This window comes from Geotrypetes seraphini, chromosome 17, assembly GCF_902459505.1.
Source record: "Geotrypetes seraphini chromosome 17, aGeoSer1.1, whole genome shotgun sequence".
In the NCBI taxonomy this organism is placed as follows: Eukaryota; Metazoa; Chordata; class Amphibia; order Gymnophiona; family Dermophiidae; genus Geotrypetes; species Geotrypetes seraphini.
Genome location: NC_047100.1, coordinates 28,315,174 through 28,341,549, shown reverse-complemented (window position 1 = coordinate 28,341,549; position 26,376 = coordinate 28,315,174). Strand labels below are relative to the sequence as shown.

Here is a 26,376-nt window from a genome sequence, read left to right as displayed (position 1 = left end):
GAAGAGACTGTGGGCTGTGGCCCAGGATCAGATGCGGATGGCCTCCTGACAGAGGAGGGGAGATCCAGTGCCGCCTTGCTTGTTTATGTAGTACATGGCGACCTGGTTGTCTGTGCACAGAAGAAGGACCTGAGGGTAGAGAAGGTGCTGGAAGGCTTTGAGAGCATAGAACATGGCTCTGAGTTCCAGGAAATTGATGTGATGTAGACGCTCCTGAGGGGTCCAGAGACCCTGAGTGCGAAGATTTCCCAGGTGAGCTCCCCACGCATAGGGGGAGGCATCCGTGGTGATGGTCATGGAGTGAGGGGGCAGATGAAAGAGTAGACCCCTGGAAAGATTTGAGGAGTTCAACCACCATTGAAGAGATTGCTGAAGAGACGATGTCACAGAGATGGGATGAGAAAGAGGATCCGAGGTCTGTGACCATTGGTTGGCTAGAGTCCACTGAGGTGTCCTGAGGTGGAGTCGTGCCAGAGGAAGTACATGGACCGTCGAGGCCATGTGGCCTAGGAGGACCATCATCTGCCGAGCTGGGATGGAGTGATGAAGGAGCACCTGACGACAGAGATGGAGCAGGGTCCGTTGTCGGTCGGCGGGAAGAAACGCCCTCATCAGAGTGGTGTCCAGAACTGCTCCAATGAATTGAAGTCGCTGTGTGGGAAGCAGATGCGACTTGGGGTAGTTGACCTCGAACCCCAGGAGATGGAGGAAAGAGATGGTGTGTTGTGTGGCTTGCAGCACAAGCGGAGACGTAGGAGCTTTCACCAACCAATCGTCCAAGTACGGGAACACCTGGAGGTTGTGAGACCTGAGGAAGGCCACCACCACAATAAGGCACTTGGTGAACACCCTGGGTGATGATGCGAGGCCAAAGGGTAGCACTTTGTACTGATAGTGGCGGTGCTGTACCTGAAATCGGAGGTAGCGACGTGAAGTCAGATGGATTGGAATGTGAGTGTAGGCCTCTTTGAGGTCTAGGGAACATAGCCAGTCGTGTTGAGAGAGAAGCGGGTAAAGCGTGGCAAGGGAGAGCATTCTGAACTTTTCCTTGACCAGACACTTGTTGAGGTTCCGGAGATCGAGGATGGGACGGAGGTCTCCTGTCTTCTTGGGAACCAGGAAGTAGCGGGAGTAGAATCCCCGACCCCTTTGGTCTGGGGGTACCTCTTCGATGGCATTGAGAAGAAGGAGGGATTGGACCTCCCTCAGGAGGAGGGGGGATTGAGAGGAGTGAGAAACAGACTCTATGGGAGGATTGTCCGGTGGAAGAGTCTGGAAATTGAGAGAGTAGCCGTGGCGAATGATGTTGAGGACCCACAGGTCTGATGTGATGGCCTCCCAACGGTTGAGGAAGAGTTGAAGACGTCCTCCTATCGGCTGAGGAAGAGGCAAGGATGGTGGGAGACTGGCTATGCCCTGGAGAAAAGAGTCAAAAGGGCTGAGATGGTTTTGACTGCGGGAGAGGCTTGGTCGGTGGGTGAGACTGTGAACGTGCCTGAGTCTGGTGCTGCTGACGAGGCCAGCGAGACTGTTGTTGTTGAGGCGGGTTGAGAGGTCTGGCCGAGAACCTGCGTTGATAGGAAGACTGCTGTTTGTAGGGGCGAGCAGGAGGAGTTTTCTTCTTAGGTTTGATCAGGGTATCCCACCTGGTCTCGTGTGCCGAGAGTTTCTGGGTAGTTGAGTCCAGGGACTCCCCAAAGAGTTCATCACCAAGACAAGGTGCGTTGGCTAGGCGGTCTTGGTGATTAATATCGAGGTCAGAAACTCTCAGCCAGGCCAAGCGCCTCATGGCAACAGCCATGGCAGATGCTCGAGAGGTCAGCTCAAAAGAGTCATAAATGGAGCGCACCATAAATTTCCTGAGTTGGAGCAAACTGGAAAGTTGTTGTTGAAAAACCGGGACCTTGCGTTCAGGGATGTACTTTTGGAAGGAGGAGAGTTGTTGCACCAAATGCTTCATATAGAAGGAGAAGTGGAAGGTGTAATTATTAGCTCTGTTGGCAAGCATGGAATTCTGATAAAGGCGCTTGCCAAATGTATCCATCGTTCTGCCCTCTCTGCCAGGAGGAGTAGAGGCATAAACACTGGAGCCCTGGGTTTTCTTTAAAGTGGACTCCACTAGAAGGGATTCATGGGGTAGTTGAGGTTTGTCGAACTCCGGGATAGGAATGACCCTATATAAACTATCCAGTTTTCGAGGTGCACCCGGTACCGTGAGAGGGTTTTCCCAATTTTTGTAAAGAGTTTCCCGTAAGATGTCGTGGACGGGTAACTTTAAAAATTCTTTGGGGGGTTGTTCGAAGTCCAGGGCGTCAAGGAAAGCCTGGGACTTCTTAGAGTCGGACTCCAAAGGGATAGACAGAGCTGCCGACATTTCTCGTAGAAATTTTGTGAATGAGGACTGTTCAGGTTTGGAACTGGTATCGACCATCGATGGTTCCTCGTCCGTTGATGAAGCCTCATCATCGGTACCGGGTGGGGATTCTTCCCATAAGTCCGGGTCCCTGACGTCGGTATGCGCGGGACGGGACGGTGGTGCGGATGGCTCAGTATGGCGAGTCTTAGAGAGGGATTTGCCAGAGCGCATCGAGACGGTACCGGGGGAGGAAGATCGGTGCCGGTCCTGGTCTCGGGGGGACTGGTGACGGTCTCGATGTCGGGGAGGGTCGGCATCAGAGCGTGGTTGCACCGGAGGATGAAGTGGTTCAGCCGCGAGTACCGGCATGGAGGTGTTCAACGGTACCGATGGTGTCGACACCGGTGGTATGGTGCGAGGCTCGGGCCGGTCCGGCACCGAAAGGAGTGGGGCCAACAGTGTGGGTAACAAGTGCTGGAGTTGTTGTTGTAGTTGCTCCTGCAGTTGGGTTTGGAGTATGGCCGCAATGCGGTCGTCCAGAGGGGGCACCGGTACTACTTTTTTCTTTTTCGGTACCATAGGTGCCGCTCCATGCCCCGGCGATGAGGAGGCCGATGACGAGGCACGCACCGAAATCGGGGCGGAGCGTTTGCGGGACCGGCATCGCCGGTATGGCAGGAGGGCGCTCAAGGGAAGTGGAAGGCTTCTTAGCCGGCTTACCTGGTGCCAGCGACCCCGAGGAAGGATCAGGCGATGTCAAATTAGTCGGTGCCGACTTTTGCAATGCCGTTGACGGCGCGGCTGATTCCATGGCAGATCCGGTGCCGAAAATAATATTTTGTTGGATCTGTCTATTTTTTAATGTACGTTTTTTAAGAGTAGCACAGCGGGTGCAGGTGTCAGCCCGATGCTCTGGACCCAGGCACTGTAGGCACCAATTGTGCGGGTCAGTGAGAGATATCGGGCGTGCACACCGCTGGCACTTCTTAAAGCCCGGCTGAGGGGGCATGAAGGGAAACACGGCCTCCGCAAAATCAAAACCGGAAGCCTGTATGGTGACAACAGGCCCCGCCGGGGCCGGTTCGAAAAATAAAGAGAAAACAAAGTTTGGGTGTTTTTTTTTTGGAATTTAAAACGAAAAAGAAACCCGAAGGTAAAAGAAGAAAAAGGAAGACAAAAACGCGAGCGGGAAGGCAAAATCCGATATTTCAACGGCCGTTGAAAAATACATGCGTCTTCTTCGCTCCGCGGAAACGAAGAAACTGGGGACCACGCTCTCCTCCGTCGAGCGGGAAGGCACCTGCGCATGCGCGGTGCGGCCAACTAGAACTTTTTAGTTAAAAGTGTCCGTACCGGGGCTCCGTCAGTGACGTCACCCATGCGTTAAGAATATGCTGCCTGCTTGTCCTGGGATAACAGGAGTCTCACCATGTGCAAAATGAGGTTACCTTGAGCCCCACAACCCAAGATGGGAAGGAGAGGGGGAAGTGAAAAACGAACAATGGTACTACCTGCTCTCAACATTCATTTCACAGGCACTCTAGGCTTATCTCCTTAAGCCTGCATCAAGGATCTGTCCTTCTCTTTCTCTATATTGATTTCTCCTCCCCATCTGCTGCCCACAGCTGACTTTCTGCAGCCTGGCTCCCAGCCACACCATATTGAGCATGTCCTAACCTCTCAGCTACTTCTAAATCAATACTGAGATTCTGCTGTCATCCTGTGCTAATGATAACCAGACTGGGCTGCTGGCTTCATTTCTCCCAGGAGCCACTGCGATTCCTTAGACACCTCAGTGCGGCCTGAGCGGTTATTGACCCCAATTCCTTGCACTGAGCCTTCACTATATCAGCTTTGCTCAATTATCCAGAACATTTCTTACAGCACTAGCTTTCAATGCCTGCTGCTGGGGGTCAAACTATTCTACAGAAGTGAAGGTAACAATGAAAGAGAGAGACGGACTGCATATAGCAGATATACTGCTTTCTAAAACCCATCAGGGGTACATTTCCAGTTCTATTACCTTTGTGCTGGTCAGTAGATGGAAGACCGGAGGATCTCTCTTCCTAGCTTCTTTTGGAGATCTAGGGAACAATTGGAGAAAATACATTAACATCCCAGAAAATAAGATGACAGCAGATACAAAAAGTTTAGTTTGCCCAATTTTATTCCTGGTACAATGACACAAACCTCAGCTGATATCTAGCTTTCCCCTCACTTCTTGACACTTAGGGATCATCTGTGCTCATCCTAGTCTTTCTTGAATTCCATTTCTGGTTTTCTCTCCTCTACCTCCACTGGGAGGTTTTCCTGTGCATCCACCACTCTTTCCATAATGAAATATTTTCTGATGTCACTACCGAGTCTGTCCCCACGGATTTTCATACCGTCCCCTCTTGTTACGGGCTACATAAGATGAGCACAGTCAGAAGGTCACTTCACTCACCTATCTCTCTGTGAAACATATACAAACCATTCCAATTCCGAACTCTATTCCAAATTTTGCTTCTCACCCCCAATTCAAGATGTGAATATACATAATTAAACACCACAGTGAGATCAAAATAGCTTTTCACCTCAGCAGCAGCCACCTCTCTATGCATTCCCCCATCTTCACATTTCAAGTGCAATTTTAAATCCAAGCACTACATGTGTTGCCCCTCCCCTGCAGCCCAAGACAAAATCCAAAATCATCTGAAAGACCTAAGCACCGACTGAAACAGCAGCCAAAAGGCCCAGTCCTTCAATATCTCATGAAGCGCATTTCAGGATGACAATGATAAGAGCAGTCGGTAAGGACAGTAAATCTTCCTAGGGGGGAGTCTCCCAGGAAGCAGCAACACACCTGGAATTCTAAGCTAGTATGCGACCGAACTGAATCAGGTCACAGCATTAGAATTTAGTCAGTTTGTTCAAAACTGGGGGCACTCATAGGGCTGGCATCTCTGGTTTGATCCTAAGAGGCTATTTTCTCAAAAAAAAAAAAAAAAAAAAAAAGGTTCTTTAAGCAGGTTACGGACAAAAATGATCTTAAGAAAAAGGGGGAGTGTGGCTCAGTGGTTAAAGCAAACAATGTAGGAACTGGAAATAAAATCCACAGTCAAACAAAACAAAGAAAATTTCCAGTGGTTAAAGCAACAGCCTCGGCACCTTGAGGTTGTGGGTTCAAACTCCCTCTGCTCCTTGTGACCCTGGGCAAGTCACTTAATCCCCCCCATTGCCTCGGGTACATTAGATAGATTGGGAGCCCACCAGGAAAGACAGGGAAAAATGCTTGAGTATCTGAATAAATTCATGTAAACTAAATAAAATAAATAAATAAATGTGTGAAAAGTTTCTGTCTGGTAACCAGAGCTGGTATAGTGACATCAGAATGCCTCATTCCACCAATAAGAGCCAACCTCATCAGTGATGTCACAATGACTTGATTGTCCTAGACTTGGCTCACTTTTGCTACATTTTGATTTTCAGTGGCACAGTGGTTAAAGTTACAGCCTCAGCACCCTGAGGATATGGGTTCAAACCCATGCTGCACCTTGTGACCTTGGGCAAGTCACTTAATCCCCCCCATTGACCCAGGTACATTAGATAGATTGGGAGCCCACTGGGACAGACAGGGAAAAATGCTTGAGTATGTGAATAAATTCATGTAAACCTTTATGAGCTCCCTGGGGAGAATGGTATAGTAAACTGAATAAATAAAGTACTGGTAAGGCTCAGGTGTCTATGTAATGCTCCATGATTACACTGTCTTGGTATAACCGAGGAGAACTGCTGGATCAAAACAGAGGCATCTCAACAGCATGGGCATTTCCTTCCAAACTGATCCTAAACAAATGAATAATGGTACTAGAAAGGTTAGGGCAAAGGAACCTAATCACAAGCGCCAAGGACGTAGAGAAAGAAGCAGCCACTCTACGGACAAATATAGCCCAAGATCAATTACAGAGCGAGCCAACGTTACACATTCTTACTGATTCAGAGGTAAAACAAACAAAAATCCCACCAAATTCATTTCTGAAAGAGTTTAAAGGCAGTATGTCTCAAAAAAGATCATTTCCCACAATGCTTAGAGCAAATTACAAAGAAGGGCAAACCTTGGAACTCTTGAGGGCTACTGAAATTCATCTAACCCTTTCCTTGCCAGAGAGGTTTTCAGCATTACCACAAGGAATATGGGTGAGATAGCCTACATATACAAGAGACCCATTTTATGCAAATCCTGGAAAGCTAACTGGCTATGCACGCTTCCAGGAAAGAAGAGAGAATAGCTGCAACTGGCTTCCTCTCAAAGCATAACGCGCAAGTGCATTTTCTACGACATGTGTATTTGTTTGTCATTCCCTCTGCAGTCCTCTACCCTCTCTCTTCATCCCTTTGCCTTTCCCTACAGGAGCAGCACATATTGATTCACCATATTTCCCCAGCGTGTATGCCATAATTAGATTATAAGCTCTTTCGAGCAGGGACCGCCTCTTGCATGTTTAATGTACAAGCGCTGCGTATAGAAATAATAAATAGTAGTACAGGACTACTATACATGGCAGGACAAGAATCATTCAGACTTGTAAATTAGAGGGAAGGACAAAGCACTTCTAACATTGGACCAGCGATCCACAGATACAGCATAACCCATAATTTTCACTTAGGTAAAATGCAGAAGGTTTCCACTACAAAGATCTGTAACAAACATTCTCCACTTAAAAAAAACACTGATATGTGCTGATAAAAGAGCACCTGATCTATACGGTACCTGTGACCTGAAATCTTTTACGAATGCATCCTCCTACATATCTTTTGACTGTTTTATTTGCTAGGATTTTATCATAATTGCATAGAGGTGATAGATGGTATGTCCTTGCCATGTTTATCTTTTACATCCCTTCATCAGTATATAACCACCATCACCTATCAGTTATCAATACTCTAGTCCAGGGGTAGGCAATTCCGGTCCTCGAGAGCTGGAGCAAGGTCAGGTTTTCAGGATATCCACAATGAATATGTATGAGATGGATTTGCGTGCACTGCCTCCTTGAGATGCAAATCTATCTCCTGCATATTTATTGTGGATATCCTGAAAACCTGACCTGGCTCCGGCTCTTGAGGACTGGAATTGCCTACTTTCTTATTCTACTATTCACCAATTCTGAATAAGCTGAGAGGTTGTAGTGGCTTTTCACTTGTTCTCTTGGTCATTTTCCCTAGCACTTTTGTGCACTCACAAATGGGATTTTCATCTTCATCTTTTTATTGTCAAGCACATCATGTGATCATCCTAATTCACCTATCACTTGTTTTTTATAAACATGTTTGAGTTGGACCGTTTCTGTTGTCTTGTTTTCTAAGGATTCCCGAGGAAGGCATTACCTGCTGAAATAAGAACCGTTTCAGGTCCTGTTATAAACTTACACCACTATGATCTAATTTTAGATTTTAATATATTTTTTTTATAAATATTTTCTTTCTTGATCCATACTTGTGTGTCTTCCTTACACTTTATTTTGGACTATTTTCTGTAGGAGTTTTACCCCTCTGATAGTCCCAGACCAGTGTCTCTATGGCCAAACCCGTTTCCCTAACTACTAGAACAACAATCTGTGGCCCAAGTACACAAAGAGGAAGTAGGCTAATGTATAACCGAGAAAGAGAGGGAGGGAGAGGCTCCCATGAAGCCCCAGAAAAGCATCAAAAACATTTAACTGTAATCTGCTTTCTAGAAATAGCCAGTGGTCCATCTAACCCAGTATCCTGCTTCCAACAGTGGCCAATCCAGGTCACAAGTACCTGGCAGAAACCCAAATATAGCAACGTTGCATACTATCAATTTCTGGGCAAGCAGTGGCTTCCCCCCCCATGTCTCTCTCAACAGCAAATTATGGGCTTTTCCTCTAGAAACTTGTCCAACTTTTCTTAAACCCAGATAAGCTAACCACTGTAACCATATTCTCTGGCAAAAAGTTTCAGCGTTTAACTATTCATCGAGTAAAATACACATTTCCTCCTATTTCCTTCAATCTTATTTTAGCACTGCATGATGTAGGACCCTGCCCTGAAAGCAAAATACACCCTTGTCCCCAAAGAAGATACTGACTTGCTAAACATCTGCTTTTTATTCTGAAAAGAACATTCCAAGAAAAGTCCCAGACATTAACTAAATTAACAGAATCCATGCACACTCAGAGTACTGGATTTTTAAAGGGAGTATCTAGTCCAGCCATGCTTAAATTTATAAAATCATTCTCTCCCAATCTGGTCAGAGACATGGATAACAGTAAGTGATTCACCTCTACTCTCATTTATAGCAGGGTAAAACAAAAGAACCATCCACAAGCCCAAGTATGAAAAAAATCTCTCTCCAAAGAAAGAAAAGCAGTACTTGAATTAGGAGGAAGCAGCTGGGGAAAAGAGAAGAGATGCCAGAGTGGCAGAAAGCTGCTGAACAAAGGTGAGGCATTCAGAAGGAGTCCACATTCTCAAGCGCTACAGGAAGGAGGGACAGGAAGGAGGCTTCAGCGACAAGGCCTCATCTGCCTCAGAGTCTTTCTGTGCTACACTGAGGAGCTGGCAGTCCGCCTGCAGATGATGCAACCCTGATGAAAAAAGCAGACATGCTGATAGAAAGAGCTGTATCAATAATCCATGCAGACTCCGAGGCTCCTTAGTGGATCTTTGTTTCTCTCCCTCAACACCTCACATCAATTCCCTGCACAGTGAGCTCAGGAAGATCCCTCTCTCTCCCAGATTACCAGAACCTCAGGCTCCAAACAAAACAGTAGGGGGGCTAAGAATTCTAGGAATTTCTTAGTAGCCTTATAGAAGACAAATAGAAATTTCTTCGTTGGGTATCTCAACCTGAATCCCAGCCCTCTCGCAATGAGGACTAGAGTCCCCGGGTTAAGAACGGGTTTCATTTTTTAAACCGTTCTTAAGTTGAATTTGTATGTAATTCTGATCCTAGTATTCTTCTCCACCTCCTTGAAGCCCCCTCTTGCATCCCTTTCCATCCATTCCACTGTTCCTTCTCCACCACCACATCCAACATTACTCCCTCTCATCTCTCTCTGCTCCATTCCATCTCTACCTCACTCCTCTCCCACCACCATGTCCAATAATTCTCTCTCCCTCTCTATGCCTAACAATTATCCTCTTTCTTCCTCTCTCCATGTGTACCATCTCTCTTTCTCTCCCCACCTCAGCATCTCTCTCCCTCACTCCCTCTATTCTTCCATCCTATGTCTCATGCTTCCCTCCCTTCTTCCTTCCATCCAAAGTTAGTGCTCCCTCCCGTGTCCCAACGCACCCCTCTCTCTCCCTTCCTCCCTCCATTCTCTGCCCCAAGTACATGCCTCCCTCTGGCAGGTGTTTACCTTTTTCTGGCCGGCTCCATCCTCCTTCCAGCCCTGGCCATTTCTCTGCACAAAGCCACAGGCAGCAGCTCCTATGCTAGTCCCGCGGCTGAGCCGGAAGCATTCCCTCTGACATTGGAGGAAGCTCCTCCCACGTCAGAGGGAAGGCTTCCAGCTCAGCCGCAGGACACATGTAGGAGCTGCTACCCGCGGCTTTGTGCAGAGAACTGACTGCACAAAGGAGGAGGGAGGAGGGAACCAGCCAGAAGAAGGAAAGCACCTGCCAGAGGGAGGCATGTACTTGGGGCAGAGAATGGAGGGAGGAAGGGAGAAAGAGGGGCGCATTGGAAATTGGGAGGGAGGGAGAGGGGCGCGTTGGGACACCAAAGGTAGAACAGAACCCCCGTTCGTAACTATGAGTCTGACGTAAGTCAGATGTTCATAAAATGGGGACTGCCTGTACTTTTAAGAAAGATCCCTCAATGACCACCTGAAACTCTGCAGCCATTGCAAAAATACTAGCCTTAGTTTTTGAGCTGTGGAGCTCCCTTCTGTATTCGCTATGCTGTATATAGGACTCGAGACAGCAGCAGTAATCAATGGCAAAGTGTGAGCCACAGGAATTAATGGTACAGTTCTGAGAAGTAGCACCATGTTACCATAGCAATAGGACACCAAACGTGGTCATGTCAAGTTTGTTCTAATCACAATCTATGTAATCTCACTGCAGGGCAGCCAGCCTGTTCCTACCAGTATTCACCATTCATAGACATATACACGACCGTCATTCCATGGGGAGGAGGGGGAAATAATCCACTAAATAATTGCTACACAAAGCAAATCTTGCAAAACCCTAAATAACAAAAGAGCCATTGCTATAATTGTTAAACGTGTACAATTGTGTGTCTTTCCTTCTCGGTCTTCAAGTACAGTTAGTTGTTATCAGTACTGCCAGAACCAGGACCACTTAAGCTATGACACACAAGGATTGGCTCAGTTGCCCAAGAAGATGATTACACAGCAATAGTCATTTTCAGTGATCCTAACCTCTTTAAAAACTAACACAATAAGTCACACTATACCAGTGGTCTCAAACTCGCGGCCCGTCAGGTACTATTTTGAGACCCTCGGTATGTTTGTCATAATCACAAAAGTAAAATAAAAACAGTTTCTAGATCATATGTCTCTTTAGCTATAAATGACAACGTTATTATTAAGACTTAGCCAAAAGGAAAGATTTATAAACTAAGAGTTTTGCCTCATTTCTTTACTAAGACATTAACTCTTTTTTTCTGAGGCCCTCCAAGTACCTACACATCCCAAATGTGGCCCTGCAAAGGGTTGGAGTTGGAGACCACTGCACTATACAGTATACAGAACTGGAACCAAACCCCAGCAGTCTCTGGCATACATTATGACATACAACATTTCCAAAAAAAAAATCTCAGCAGCTCCTCTTCTGGGTATGTAGGTCAAAAATCCACATCTAGCCTCTGGCCTAGCCTACACTCCATGACAGCACGTACAGGCAATTCAGAAAGCAAAACTATTTTCTCTTTATTTAAGACAGGACCACACATCGACCAACCAGCAATTATAGTTAGGAAAACAAATTGCTAGAACCGAGTTTTCCCCAGAACCTCTTCAGTAAAGCCTAATGTTAAAACTTCTGGAATGGCCACACTGGAGCATGAACAGCCCGGCCAGCACAGAGAAATAGATTCTAACATTCATGGGATGCTTGAAAACATAAAATAAAAAAGTAAATAACATGGCCTCCCATTTTACGTGCAATTTAGCTATAGTAAGACATTTCTAAAGCAAATATGATTAGCACTCCAGGAAAGAGAGGCCCTGGATGTTTAGACTTGGCTTTTAAATTGATATGCTTTATGGGTTGTTATTTCAGTCGAGTCCGAAACTCTGACCTGGTCACGTACGACTGACAGGGCATATCAATATCTTAGCACAAGTACTGGTGGCACCACACTGCTCCCCTCTTTCAGGTTTTAAATACTAGTTGGCTGTTATGGGAAGGCTAAATTTACCACTGTTGCTTGAAGTTTCTACTCAGCGTAGTCTATGAAATGCCTACACACAGCAAGGCATCCAACTACAAGTTAGTACAGGGCTGCGATATTAGCTCCTTACAAGTCTTAAACTGCAAGCAAATGCCAAGAGTCTAACTAGAAAATCCCTTATTGGCCCCAACAAATGGCTTGTAAAGGCAGCGGGCTTTTCATTGTGCCCTTTTCAGGAAATTCAAGCAGCAAGGACAGAAACCATTTGCCCTGTTCCTCGGAGAAAATAACATATTCAGTACAGCACCAGGGCAAGGAAGGGGAGGAGGAGAGAACAAAAGAAAGCAAACAAATGACTGCAATTGAAGAGGAATAACCGAAGGAAACAATAACTCATTAGTCCAAAATTATCCAACGCCAACTACTATAACGAGAGCAAATTTCTCTAGGGCAGTGGTTCCCAACCCGCCAGTCTGATTTGCAGGATAGCCCTAATGAATATGCATGTAATGAAGACGATAGGAATGCAGATCTACCCTTTGCATATTCATTAGGGCTATCCCGAAAACCCGACTGGCTGGTGGTCCTCCAGGACAGGGTTGGGGAACGCCGCTTTTGACAACTAAGTTAAGGAAGACAGGATAGAATGTGCTGCGTAAGACCGGGCCCAGTCCAATTACAACAGGGGTGTCAAAGACCCTCTAGTTGGGTTTTCAGGATTTCCCCAATGAATATGCATGAGATCTAGTTGCATGCACTGCTTTCATTGTAGGCTAATAGATCTCATGCGTTTTCAGTTCCTATTTGGAGTTTTCTCAATGGTGTGAGGCTTCTATGTAACGTATAATGAATGACAAGAACATGTCAATAAACTGAAGATGAGAACAATCTAAAAAAAAGCCCCTGACGCCGCCGAAGGGCGAAACACAGATTTGCATTGGGCGTAGCTATTTAGTTTTTTGGAGAAGAATGGTGCATGATGCATGAAGAAGAACTATAGCGGGAAGGATAAAACCCACAAAGTGAAAGCTAATACAGTAGCGAAGATTTTTTAGTAAATTATATGGGCATTGTTGCACTTTGGGAATGAACTTTTAGTGGGGTGTCTGGGTAGGTGGTGAAGGTTGCAGATATATTTAAATGATATGAATTATATGTAGATGTGTTGTCTTAATGTATTTTTTTAAAGTATGATGCAATAAATTTGTGAACATATTATTTGTGTAAGTAGTAATAGTTATAATATTAGTGATAATAATATAGCTCTTTCTGTTTATGGAGTGGCTATTGAACTGAGATTATAAATCCCGGTGTTGTTTATATGTGCATATTCACTGGGGAAATCCTGAAAACACGACTGGATTGCGGCCCTCCAGGAGGGACTTTGACACCCCTGAATTACAACTACAGCACTGTACATCAAAGCACTGAATAGTGAGGCTGATCAGCTGCTTACAAGGTTAACTGCACCAGTTTGCCCCAAGCACTGATCTTCATTATTACACTGGTTTCCAGAGTGGCAGTGAAAGCAGGATTTCCTCCTTAGTTTCTAGGACACACATTCCAAAGTGCATTACATAAAATGTTAGCATATTCTAAAGAGCCAACATCAATGCTTTACTGCAGCAGTCAATGGACACAAGACATTGAAAGTCTGAAAGAGGGTTAAATACTTTAGATTTCCATGCGCTGACATTAAGTCATAAGGATCTGAGTTAATCCTGAGATGAAAACATAGCCACATTGTGTTTTAGAAAGAGGAAGATTATTCATAAATCAAGTACAGGGGTGTTATTAGGGAACCATTATTCCTGTAGACTGCTTCTGAAAAAGGTAGATACCTCATTGTGCCACTGTACAACTTCCAACCAAATAGACTGAATATCTATCCTCGTCTTGGCTTTATAAACCCAAGGTTAAGCCTGTGTCTCAATGGCTTTAATCCAGTCTATCTTAAGATACTGAAATCCAAAGGGCATCATCCACTCTTTTATCAACTTAAAAAAAATCTCTCTGTCACTTACTTAGAGCCTGCAGTGCCTCTAACACTTAGCTATATTTTCTAAACTTAAAATTATTACAAGCAATTGATGAGAACAAAATCCAAACACTAACAATATTACCAAACAAACTGGGTGAAAATAACATACATTAAAAATGAAAACAGCACAATGACCAGAGCACAAGTGCATTTCATGTTAGCAAGTGAGCACCAGAATCGAGGCCAAGTATAGACTTAACCTATGGCAACCAAAAACACGGCCTGGAACATAGCAGACTGCATGAGGGCTCCAGCTTGCAAAAATCAATTAAATCGCAGCAGAGGTGTCACAGCGCCTGCCTCGGATAGTGCAGAGCCCAGGTCCTCCCAGAAGCTGCATTTTTCATATAGATCATGGATGAGAACGGCATACAATTTGAAATGATCATCCCTAGGTTACTGCTAAGCACACACAAAGCAGAATAGGCCATTCAGAATTTTCTAATTGCGTTACTGTAGTGGTATGTCAAACTGAAATGAATGGCTATTACACTGTCAGCTCACTCTTACCACACCTGAGGCAACAAGAGTTTTCTCTTCCTAATAAAATGAGAAACATTTTGTAACCGTAAAAATGCCTTTCGGTTTCAGGCTTTGCTATTGAAGGCAAGTCTGTCCAGATATTATAGCGGAGAAAATTCCTTCCCCTTTTATTATGGTTTAGGGGCTCTTAAGTGAAGAAATAAATCTGCTTTGTAAAATCTATTTTTGTAATACAGTATTGCCCCTAAATTTGTCTTTACAAAAAGGTTTTTTTCATTAACGCTGGGGAAATCTAATTAATAAAAAATGTTGAGTCAATTTCCCCAATTTATCTAAAGAATCCAGTGTCCAGTGTAAAAGCTGCTGTACAGATTGTGATTCCCAAAGGGTCCAAACCCCTCCAGTCACTCCTCTCTCCCTCCCATCAGTGGGACTGCGGCATTGTAATTAGGTTATCTTTAATAGAACTTAGAAACAGACATCATTAAAGACCTTTCATTACTGCAGCAAGGTCCTGATTCTTCCCTTCCAGGAAACACAGGAGTTAAGCAAGAGAAGGATTTCACTCCCTTTTAATTAGCTGCAGGAAGCCTCAGGTACACAAGATCCCAACAGCTGGGATGATTTCATAAAGAAGGATAAACCGATGTTACTGCCTTCTTCTTCCAGCCAGAGCCAGGGCAAAACATATTAAAAGGCACAAACCTTGACCTTGTGAATGTATAACATACAAAGAATTCTGGAAACTAGAGTCTATGTGACCATGACTGTCTTTCTTCAGGCTTACTTTTTTCTAAGTGAATGCCAAATATCTCTAACATTATGATGAATATTATAATGAACATTAGGCCTTTTTTTTCCCAACGTGCCTCATTCAAAAGTTAACAATGCAAAAATTAGTAACAATAACTAGAGCTGAGAGTATGCAAATTAAGGAAAATATACCTATCTAGTTAGAAGCCTACTAACAAGACACATGAGATAGGTGCTGCTATAACACTGCTCTCCTAAAAAAATTATAAACCCAGAGTTTAAAACAAAGTTGGAATATACAGAGGGATGACTAGCAGGTAGGATAATACAAGTGAGAGCTGGAAGTTAACTATACAAAATACAGATTGATGTAATCACTTGAAGGCCAAAGCTGGAGATGTGAAAGATTAGTCTTGCCAAACATGGAGTTGCCTGCACTGCCTCCTTGAGATGCAAATCTATCTCCTGCATATTTATTGTGGCTAGCCTGAAAACCTGACCTGGCTCCGGCTCTCGAGGACCGGAATTGCCTACCCCTGATCTAGGCCATGACAATACAGTTCGATGGAATGCTGTTGTGGAAAATGTCTGCCAGTCTTTGCTCTCAAATCTTATCAAGGTGGTTTCTGCTTGGATTTCATGCTTGGAAACAAAGCAGCCTTTATTTATTTTTGATCAGGTTCTAGTGTTTTTCAGTATTCCTGATGCTTTTCCCCTTTCTTGTCCAAAGACAGACATGCTTTTCTTCTTTAAACTTTAGTTTGTATACCTCCTTGCTATACCTTTCTGGTTTTAAAAACGTATACTCCCAAAAGCAGTACGGCAGTTGTAGTCCTTGATTCTACCCATTGAATTCAGGGCTGCAGGTCCCATTAAGCAACAGGACTGGCCTAAAATCTGGGTAACTTGGAAGTTCTGAATAACATACACTAGTCTATGAATTCTAAATCTCAAAACCCAACCTTCTGACACAAGCAAGACAGGAAACTGCTACAGAGAAAGGGTGAAAAAGAGAGACCTGGAAGAATGATTACTCAGTGCACAGAGAGGAATGACACACCCAGCTTCAGAAACAGCCTACTAAAGAGACATCAAAAGCAGCCAGAAAATATATTAACTGCCACACTACTACCATTGTGCCTTCCAAAAGGGTTAAAATTAAAACAGAAACGTGTTTGTTGATGTCCACGATGAAGTGTAGCAAAAAATGCAACAGACCACAGGCCATCGGTGAAGAAAACTACCGGTAATTGTAGAACCCTACTCATGGCATAGCCGGGACACATTTTAAATAGCCTGAGTTAATAAAATAGCCTTCAAGCCTAAAGATCAAACTCAGATTTCTTATTATTCTAATCCTACCATCCACCACCACCTACAGGGTACTTAGGAAAAGTACAACATGGCTTATTGGTGCTAAAAATTCATCTTAAATTCATTTTTCCTTCAGTGCTGATAAAATTGTAGGTAAATCAGAATTTCCATTCACACAGGCCTCATCCAGTTCAAAACCACTGAAACGGAGAGCTTCAGTACCCTTCAGTCTTCAAATCTCTCCTGCAGTCAGCACAAGCACCAAAGCCTTAAAACAGGCCTCTGCTGAGCAGATTAGGCATGCAGATTCCTAGTTGTTCTAGAGGCTATGGCCTTTGTTATTATAGGAAATCTGTAATTACAGAAGTGCAGTTGAATAGGATGGATCTAAAAACAAAGCCATCAGGACCCCTGCTGTTCTAATCAACTGCTCGACAAACAGGTGAGAAGTCCTGCAATACAGATTCCCAGCCACTGTATACTAACATGGCCGGGACAGAAGCTCCACCTCCTTATGCACCTTCATCCACCTGGGCCAGAGACCAGCAGGCATGCTCACAAGTTCTCTCACATTTGTGTACGGACTATCAGGAAGATTCACAAGAGCAAGTTTATACACATCAGGCTCACAACTGTCAAGAGAACAAAAGCCCTAGGGCAGCTCCTAAGCAACTGTGTTACTGTACAAGGGTATTACTGTAGTTCCGATTGCAAAAACAGCCCTAATCTGTTGTAAGAATGCCTAAGCAGGCAGTATCTTCTTCCCGAGCACTAACACTGCAGGTATTTATAACCCAGTATCATTAGTACCATATGGATGTTAGTTGTTTTGGAAACAAGTAGGCCCATGCCAGAGCTGCCACACAGAATCTATGCAAGTTCCCTCTACAGGCCCAGACCTTATCTAATACATGGAAATATGCTCAGTTTACAAGCTTGCATGCTCCATGACCTACTGAAGGGCAAAGCTTATAACGCCTTTTCCTACGAGCCACCCTCCTTCTAGAGGCAGTAAAACTGAATACTAACTTCCTGCTAATGCTGGGCCTGCCTATGAATGGGAACAAACAACGATTACAGAGACAGACTAATCAAATCTCTCCAAGTGTAGCAAAGAGGTAGAATTCCAGTTCCTGCTACAATATCCTTGCTTAATGCAAGGTCTTAGTGGCATTTTTTTTCCTTCAGTACTTTTTGCAAAGGTTTTATGACCAAAAGAGAGGGCATATGGTCCTGTCAGACTACAATCTGATTCAGAAAACGTTCTCAAATTCCATATTCAAACATACAGAGATAAGAATAAGATTAACCTGCATATTCCTTAGAATATGCAGGGCCAAATACATTAAAATGATATATGACCCATAGCAATAAAGTGTCCTTTGATATCAAAGTCTATCAATGTCTTCAGGTAGTAACATTTTTAAATCACCACAAAATATCTAGGCATAGCTTAATGGTTGGAGCAGTGGGCTGAAAGCAGGAAAGCCAGGATTCAAATCACCACTAATGATCCTTGTGACCCTGGACAAGTCATTTCATCCTTTGATGACTCGGGAACAAACTGTAAGCCCTCTGGAGACAGGGAAATATCTACTCAACCCGGCTGCAATTTCCTTCAGCTACCACTATAAAAACCTGTGCTAAATCGACTTTTGACCATTTTAGCATGATTGACACATGAAATTACTCTGCTTTAAAACAACAAGCACACAAATACCCATATGCAAGCTGACAGAAAATTCTGCCCTCCCTCTCCCAATATGTCTTTTAGCTATTTTCAAACACCTACCACTACAAGCCAAAAACCGGTCTAAGGTGTTGGCCTCCACAACCTTTGCTGGGAAGTCATTTCAGCTTTGATTCTTACAACGTCAATATTTAATCCACTACCCAGGTCCCCTTGCCATGTCTTATAGTAAGTCTACTGACCCACGAATACTCCAGCCTCCCCATGCTCTTTGAAGTGCATTTATCGTGATCCCTGTATGCAGGTTACCCAGTCTTTGCCGGAGACTGTTATATCATTGCTGTTTAGGGCTGTAACTGCCACACCATGCTTCAGGGGAGAGTGTGACGCAGTGATTAAAGCTAGCAGCCTCAGCTCCCTGAGGTTGTGGGTTCAACCCCACACTGCTCCTTCTGTCCTGGGGCAAGTCACTTAATCCCCCCATTGCCCCAGGTCCATTAGATAGATTGTGAGCCCAATGGGACAGATAGGGAAAAATGCTTGAGTTTCTGAATAAATTCATGTAAACCGTTCTGAGCGCCCCTGGGAGAATGGTATAGAAAATTAAATAAATAGTGTGAAGAGTTTCAGCCTCTGATAACCAGAGCTGGTACTGTGACATCATAGTGCCTCATTCCACCAATAAGAGCCAACCTCATCAGTGATGTCACAATGGCTCGACTGTCCTAGACTTGGCTCACTTTTACTACACTTTGATTTCTAGAGTGGTGCAGTGGTTAAAGCTACAGCCTCAGCACCCTGAGGTTGTGGGTTCAAACTCCCTCTGCTCCTTATGACTCTGGGCAAGTCACTTAATCCCCCCACTGCCCCAGGTACATTAGATAGATAGGGAGCCCACCAGGAAAGACAGGGAAAAATGTTTGAGTACCTGAATAAATTCATGTAAACCGTTTTGAGCGCCCCTGGGAGAATGGTATAGAAAACTGAATAAATAAATAAAAACAGATAAAATAATCTTAACATCTCTAAAACACTTGAGGAGTGGAGGTCAACTTCTCTGCTTAACGTCTTAAAAAATCACCTTTGTCTGGTTTCCTTAAAGATGAAATTAAGAACAAGGCTGTTAGGAAGACTTGCAATTGCACCTCCAGCTTCATGACATGGCACATTCACCTGACCCCCCTTCCCTAGCTCACTCCAAGTATATTACCCACAAAATGCTGAAACTAAGACTAAGTTCAGAGAAACTAACTTGTACAGCAGATAAATAGTATGTATTAGCTGAGCAGATTGGTATGCTGCTTTTTATATCCTCTACAGACTAGAAGAGAAGATGGCACAACTGAGAAGGTGAATATCTGTAAAATCCAGGTGCATTATGAAGGAATTACTATTAAATCATACAAAACTGATTGTGCTCCAGTACTTGGGGAAAAAAATTGCATTCCGTGCTGCACAAATGATTAAATACACAAAGTCCTTATTGTTCAATTGTGATGCACTGTGTACATTTCTGGATGGGCCAGATGATGGTTTTTGCAGTCATTTGTTAAATAAAACATGTCCATCCTTGTAGAAACTTAAATTCAGAACAGTTATCCCATGCCTTGTACCAGCTACTAAAAAATATGCAACCTCTTCTTGCATGGCACTCACATTCAGAAAATGAGTGCTAACAAAATGAACGACAGACATGAGTCCAGACAAAAGCTGGCAAAATAAATACTAAATATAGGCAAAAATGACTGAAATACACATCAATTGTTAATGGTTTTCTCTAACTCCTCCTTCCTGAAATATATTAATTTCTGCACTTTCAGTTACCTTCATCTTAAACAGTTAGAATGGATAAACTTGACATGAACAAGTCTCTTTCTCTTGCCAGGTTTGCTCAAGGCAAAGGGAAAAAAAAAACCCAAAACATTAAACCAGCCAATCAATTTTCTATGAACTACTATTCCCTTCTAAAACTGGGTGAGATACAGACAGACAGAAAAAAAAAACCCACAAGACTTACAGAGCACTGAGACTCCAGGGATGAGAAAGGAAAAGGGCGTACAAAGACTGGGAAAGGAGTGCAGATATTGCAGGGAGCAGAGCCAGGAAATGGAGAAAGCATCAACAGACTAGGGAATATGGCTGAGATGAGGCAGCACTAGAAGAGAGGGAAGACTAGAGGAAGCAGAATCAATAGCAGGGGGGAGGGAGGGAGAGAGAGAAAAGGGCATGGCCAGAATGGAATAGCTAATTCTGGTCTGCTTTTCAAAATATCCACAAGAAGTTTGCATGCCACAAGAGAAGCAAGTCATGCATAAGCATCTCAGGCATATTCATTGTGGATATCCTAAAAACCAGACCAGTTTGTGGCTCTCGAGAACTAGAATTTGCCACACCTGGGGAGACTGTTCATTAGGATTTGGCTTATTTCTTTGTAAGTTTGTAGCTCAAGGTGGCTTACAGAAGTTATTTCCTGACTTTGGGGCAAGAGGGCCCACAATCTAAGATTGCATCAGAGGTAACATAGGGTTAAAGTGATTTGCTGATGGTCACAAGCTGTCAGAGTGGAATATGAAGGGAGCTTCCCTGGTTCTAAGCAGTTCGCTACTCTTTCACGCCGATAACAACAAAGTGCAGAGCTAAGAAAATTTCATAGATGTCAAGTAGAGAATGACACGGGGACAAATTTGTCCCCGTCCCCGCAGGAACTCAATTTCTCTGTCCCTTTCCCATTCCTGTAAACTCTGCCTTAACCGCACAAGCCTCGAACACATATGATTTTAAAAAGTGTTTGAGGCTTGTGCAGATGAGGACAGAGCTTGCAGGAATGAGGTAGGAAAAGAACTCATGGGGATGGGAAAATGAGCTCCTGTGGGGATGGGGAAAAATTTGTCCTCGTGTCATTCACTAATGTCAAGCTCAGCAGAGCTGATTGACAAGTAGAGCTGCCGGACAAACTAGTCTTTATCTTATAAATCATGCTGTTGTCTTTCTTCTTCCTGATACTATGTCCTTCCAATAACCATTTGCTAATAGTTGTGAGACATACCCTAGTGGCTTCTGGTATCCATAAAGGGCGGGCATCATTTTTGATCACCATCATTACTCTAATTGTAAAATGGCCTCCATGGATATCAATTAGGATATAAACCTCTGAGTTATGGTGGCAGTTATCAGAACAGTACTACAAAGTTCTATACTGAGAAGAAAAGTATAGATTTCTGTTATTTTTACCAGACACCCAGAAAATAAGACAAATTGGGGCTTATATCTACAATGCATTTGGAACAAAGATTTGCTACCGGATGTTCTGAGGGGCACTGCACCTGTATTTTCGCCTACTTTCTAAAGGTAGGGCAACCGCCCAAATTTCTTCTCCCTCCCCTAGGGGAGAGTGTGGTGCAGTGGTTAAAGCTACAGCCTCAACACCCTGAGGTAACGGGTTCAAACCCTCACTGCTCCTTGTGACCCTGAGCAAGTCACTTAATCTCCCCACTGCCCCAGGTACACTAGATAGATTGTGAGTCCACCAGGACAGACAGGGAAAAATGCTCAAGTACCTGAATAAATTAATGTAAACCGTTCTGAGCTCCCCTGGGAGAACGGTATAAAAAACTGAATAAATAATTTCTAGTGTGGACAGAACACTAAACAAAAAAAATTTTAAAAATCCCTTTGGACTCCTTATCCATACACAATTGGAAATATGTGTTCTAAAAATGGATTCCTTTAGTTCTATATGGACCACATTTAAAGTTACAGTTGGGCTCTGCCGTTGTTGGGGAAAAAATTCCAGATTATAGTCATTTCTGAACAGAAATCTACAATCAATACCACATTAAGAAAGAGGCCAGGCAGATGCAGATGGAACTGGGAGGGAGGGCATAACACAGAAAAACAAATGAGAGTCTGAGAGGAGGAACCGACCTTTTGTAAAGGCCCTAGGTGACGCTGCCACTGCAGCATTACGCTGTGCTCATTTCAAGCTGTTGTTTTTAGGTAAAAGATCTTTTAAGATTATAAACTCCCTTACAGCAGACTTTTGTGTGGATATAACTGGCCTGATACCAAAACAAAAAAAAAGATACAGAGGAACTGAAAACCCAAGCTGCACATTTGCAATCTCTAGATTTTTTTCCTCTGCATACTGACGGTACAATAAGTCAAGGTCACCAAGCCAGAACCTCTCTTATGACTCACAGTATTGAGGTTGCTGACTATGGAAATATTTTGAGAAGTCCAGTTACAAAAATGATTGCTTGTGAACCCAAACCAGCCATCTCCTTAACATACTGTAGCTCAAGTCCTTCGTGCTCTCTGTCAGGCCAGCAGTGAAAATGGACGCTGCAATACTGTCCTTCCCTGGAGACAGCCAGCCCCACTTGTGGTAACAAAGGTTACACCTTCTACATTTATTAAAAACAAGATCCAGTACAACAATCCAGTTTTCAGGTGACTTTTTCACCTGCAAGCCTTTCCTCTTCTGAGCCAGGTGTCCTGAAATCCTCTACACTTACAAGCAACTTCTTTTCAATGCTCCATGAAGATATGGAAAAAAATCCATTATGGCTTCTGCTCCTCCCCCTCCCTTAATCTCCTCACTAAAAACAGGAAACAAACTATCATCCTTCATATATATTTTAGAACGCTGCAGTTTCTTGTACTGAATGAATAACAGAACTAAAACTAATCAATGTAAAAAAAAAAAAACCAACTTCCTACTATGAATCTAAATTCACTAATAATTTTAGGTCCTGCTTGTTTCATCCTTGCATAAACAAAAATCACAATCCTTTTCACTGCCTCCATAATCCCTGAACAATTAGACAGATGAGGGAAAGCCTGCAGGTCCTAGGTGCAAACATCCTTCAGTGCTAAGCAACTTCTCACACTTACCACACCCCACCTTCATTTTTAATTGTGTAAATCATAGCATTTGCTATTTTGAAAGGCAACAGGAATTACATCAAAGATGAAGTGTCAGGGTAGCGAATCTGATAAAAATCTTCACTGCAGTCTTACAATGGCCCTCCCCGTACACAATGGCACAAAATTCAGCTTAGAAAGATTCTTTTGCCGAAATTCACCTGCTGAAAGGTTGGAACTAATCAAGTATCAAATCTTTTTCAAAAGAGAAGAAAAATCTCTTCCCGAGAAAACATTACCATGTAAGGCCAAGGAGAGAAGGCTAGATGTGACCCTGTTCCATATCTATACTATCTAACCTAAGGAAATAAAATTCATGGGAATTCATCCAGATCTCTCACACACACACGAGGGCTAAAATCAAACCTTGGCAAAGGCCAGCTAGAGCCCTAGGCACTCTGCGGAGAATTACAGGATTATATACTGCACAACCACCATAATGTAAAAGGCAGACAGGTCACAAACAGATCTCCCGCAGCCAGAGTATCAGTATGCAATGATCTACTTCTAGAACACCAGGGAAGGGAAATAAGTATTCACTAGGTTTCGTTTAAGACGACTCTGTATTTTTTTGTCCTATCAGTGAGGTAACAGACTACACATTCCTCTGAAACAGCAGCACAGGAGGGAATAGTTGGCAAATGCTGGTTTTTTCCACTCACTGGTAAAATATGGAAGGGATCCTGGGAACACTGCAAGGCCCTTTCACTTTCTCTCCTCTCCCAATCTAGGCACCTGTTTGCCCCCACACAACTGCAAACTAAAGCAATTAAACACTAAATCACTCATTATTTGTATTTGTGAGGGTTTTGTTGGTATTTGTTTGTTTAGAAAACCCTACATTCATACACAGTAACTGATTTAAACCAATCCCACTTGAAATTGAGCAAATCTGGGACAATTACAAGGCCAGGATGAAGTTGCCTGGTTAAACCAGTTACAGGGAGAAGAACTCTGAACTGATCTCAGATGAGGCTGAAAAGAGTAAGAAGCTGTAGAGGCAAGTTGGGTGATATATGGAGGCACATAAAAGGGAGCCGAAAGCAGAGGTGTGAAAAGTGAGACCTAGGGAAAAAAAGAAAACAACCAAAGGAAAAAGTTTACTAGAGAGTTAAAACAAAAAACCGGTTGAGAAAAGGAAAGAGAATGAAGAAAAATAAGATATTCAGTTTAAAACAAACCCCAACAAAAAGGAATTCTCTTATACATAATGACAGTTTCAGGTTTACAAAAGCGCTGCTTCCCAGGTCTGACCTCCAACCTCTCCTCAATTGTGAGAATAAAAAAAAAAAATGGAGGCTAAAATAAGAAACCAGATCTTTTAGATCACATGCCAGCCATGTCTTTCCAGAGTCTCTGCACTGGAGGATGGGGTTAGGTGACAATCCCCTGCAGCACGCAGGTGGGGGGGGGGGAGGGGAGGCTGACAGCCCACGGAATTAAGAGAGCCCCAGCCCGTCTGCTACCAAGGGGAGCCCCGGGGAGGATCCCAGTCCCTGCCCCACACCCCGAAAAGTGGGTCCCAGGTCCAAATTCATCAGCACCGCCGCTTAGCAGCTTTGCAATTCGCATCAATTGCCAAGGGGGGGGGATGAGGAAGTGTTGGGAACTATGCTCCCCCCCAGGGATTTGTGCCCGGCACCCCGAAACTCCCCTCACCCCCCCCCCCCCGCAGAAACCACAGCTAAAGCCCCTCTCGGGCAGCGCTATAACAGGAAAAGCTAATCTATTACTACCCCAACCAGGCGAGAATAAGCCCCCCCCCCCCCGAGCTATACTGCAGCCGGGGTTCCCCCAACTGAAGCACCCCATCCCCCCCTCTTCCATCTCCGACCAGGCGCTCCCAAACTCACCCGGCTCCGCCGTGTTCCGTCCCCTACGCTCCGGGTCTCGGCATCCCCGGCCACGCTCCCCGCGCCCCGAGCTCGCAAGCTGCTAGGCCCGGCCAAGAGCCGCGGTGTTTCCTGCGCGCCGCAGGCCAGAATGGAGCTCCTTCGCCCGGGCCGCTTACAGTAGAATTAAGCGACGTCACAGACAAGGTGGTAACGGTTATGAACCGGTCGCCGCGGCCTCTCCGGGAGGGGGGCGGGGGGGTCTCTCTCGCCGGCCCGGACCAGGCTCTCGCGCGCCGAGCGGGGCAACCCCCCCCCTTCACAACATCCACAGCGACAACAGCTCCAGCGCCGAAGCGGCAGCGGCGGCAGCACCAGCACCGCCCCTCCCCCCACACCAGCTCGCAGCCTTCGCGGGCGGAAACGCGACTGACCATACGGGGATCCCCTGCTCCTGCGGCAGGGGCCGCGGGAAGGGGGCGGGGCGCCCCGCTCTCTTCGCTCATTGGCCCGAGCGAAACACCCCCGAGAGACGATTGGCTGCAGGAGCTGGCAATCGGCGCGCGCTAGCCGCGCCGCGAGGAGAACCTACCCAGCGCGGGGAGCGCTTTTCCCACAGTTGGAAACAGTAGAGGGAAGGCGAAGGTGCTTGGTAGACTGTTGGGGATGTGTTGGGGAGGTGGGGGAGGGGAGCTCTCTTGTTCAAGAGGACCTCACGGAGGGTCTATAAAAGTGCCCTTTGTTTCGTGCACTTTTATTTTAATGCCATTTCGTGGCCATCCTAAGCCAATAATTGGGACTGCCTCCACAGTGAACAAGTTCAACTGACACTTGGTAGACACCTCTGACAGCCTCAGAGTCAAGGAGAAGAGCCCGGCAGTTGAGTGTCTGGCCAGAAGGGGCGGGGCCACAAAACTCTCCCTCAAGTATTGGCTGGACGCCCGGAAGCTTACGCGACAAGCGCTGTATTAGACGAACCTGGTTAGGGAGCCGCGGGGAGGGTCCGCCGACTATGCTCCTCCTTCCCCCGGCTGTGCGGTCAAGTAGCGGAGTGGGGGGTGGCGGTAAAGCGCCGTTGGGGTTGCAGGTGACCGAGCGAGGATGGTTTAATTGGAAGAATCGAGGGGGGGAATCCGAGGTTCCCACGGCTACAGCCGATGGCGGCAGAAATGGCGGGATTTCCCTGGCAACGAGCCAGAGACTGCAGGCTCGCTCCCGATTGGCTGCTGCGTGCGTCAGTTAAGCGTACGTGACGGCTGCGACCCTCCCGGCTGTGGCGGAGGCCGTGACCTGGCAACTCCCTGCCCGGTTGTTTAGCGACAAGTCCGCGCTTTTCGTGCGGGGGGAGGGGACGACGACAATGGCTGCAGCAGAGCTACGTGGCAGGAAGAGGTTTGGCGTTCTTCGGGCCGCCGGACGGGGGCGCGGCGGCCCAGCCTCGTCTAGTGCGCGTGCGCAGAGTTCCAGCCCTGGCCTTTGCATCAACTCCCTTCCTATCCCCTACCTTACATGTCCGCAATTTCCATCGCACATACCCCTCCCCCCTCCCTTGCATTGAGAGCACCCAACTAGGGCAAATGCACCCTTGTCTCCTTCAGCAAGGTTACTTAATAGGGA

General features: G+C 45.2%; 1 protein-coding gene across 7 annotated transcripts in view; it reads right to left on the bottom strand.

Moving 5' to 3' along the window:
• The window catches only part of SETD5 (SET domain containing 5), a 158,213-nt gene that overhangs the window by 104,112 nt on the left and 27,725 nt on the right, over positions 1-26,376 (bottom strand). For 4 of the 7 annotated variants that reach the window (XM_033926163.1, XM_033926168.1, XM_033926167.1 and 1 more), the window contains exons 1-2: positions 24,781-25,202; positions 4,380-4,440 (exon numbers count right to left, since the gene is read on the bottom strand). The gene's annotated coding sequence lies outside the window, so the exon portion shown is untranslated. Of the gene's footprint in view, positions 1-4,379; positions 4,441-24,780; positions 25,204-25,737; positions 25,823-26,376 lie in introns of those variants that run through there. The other 3 variants (XM_033926165.1, XM_033926170.1, XM_033926164.1) reach the window with 3 other exon arrangements.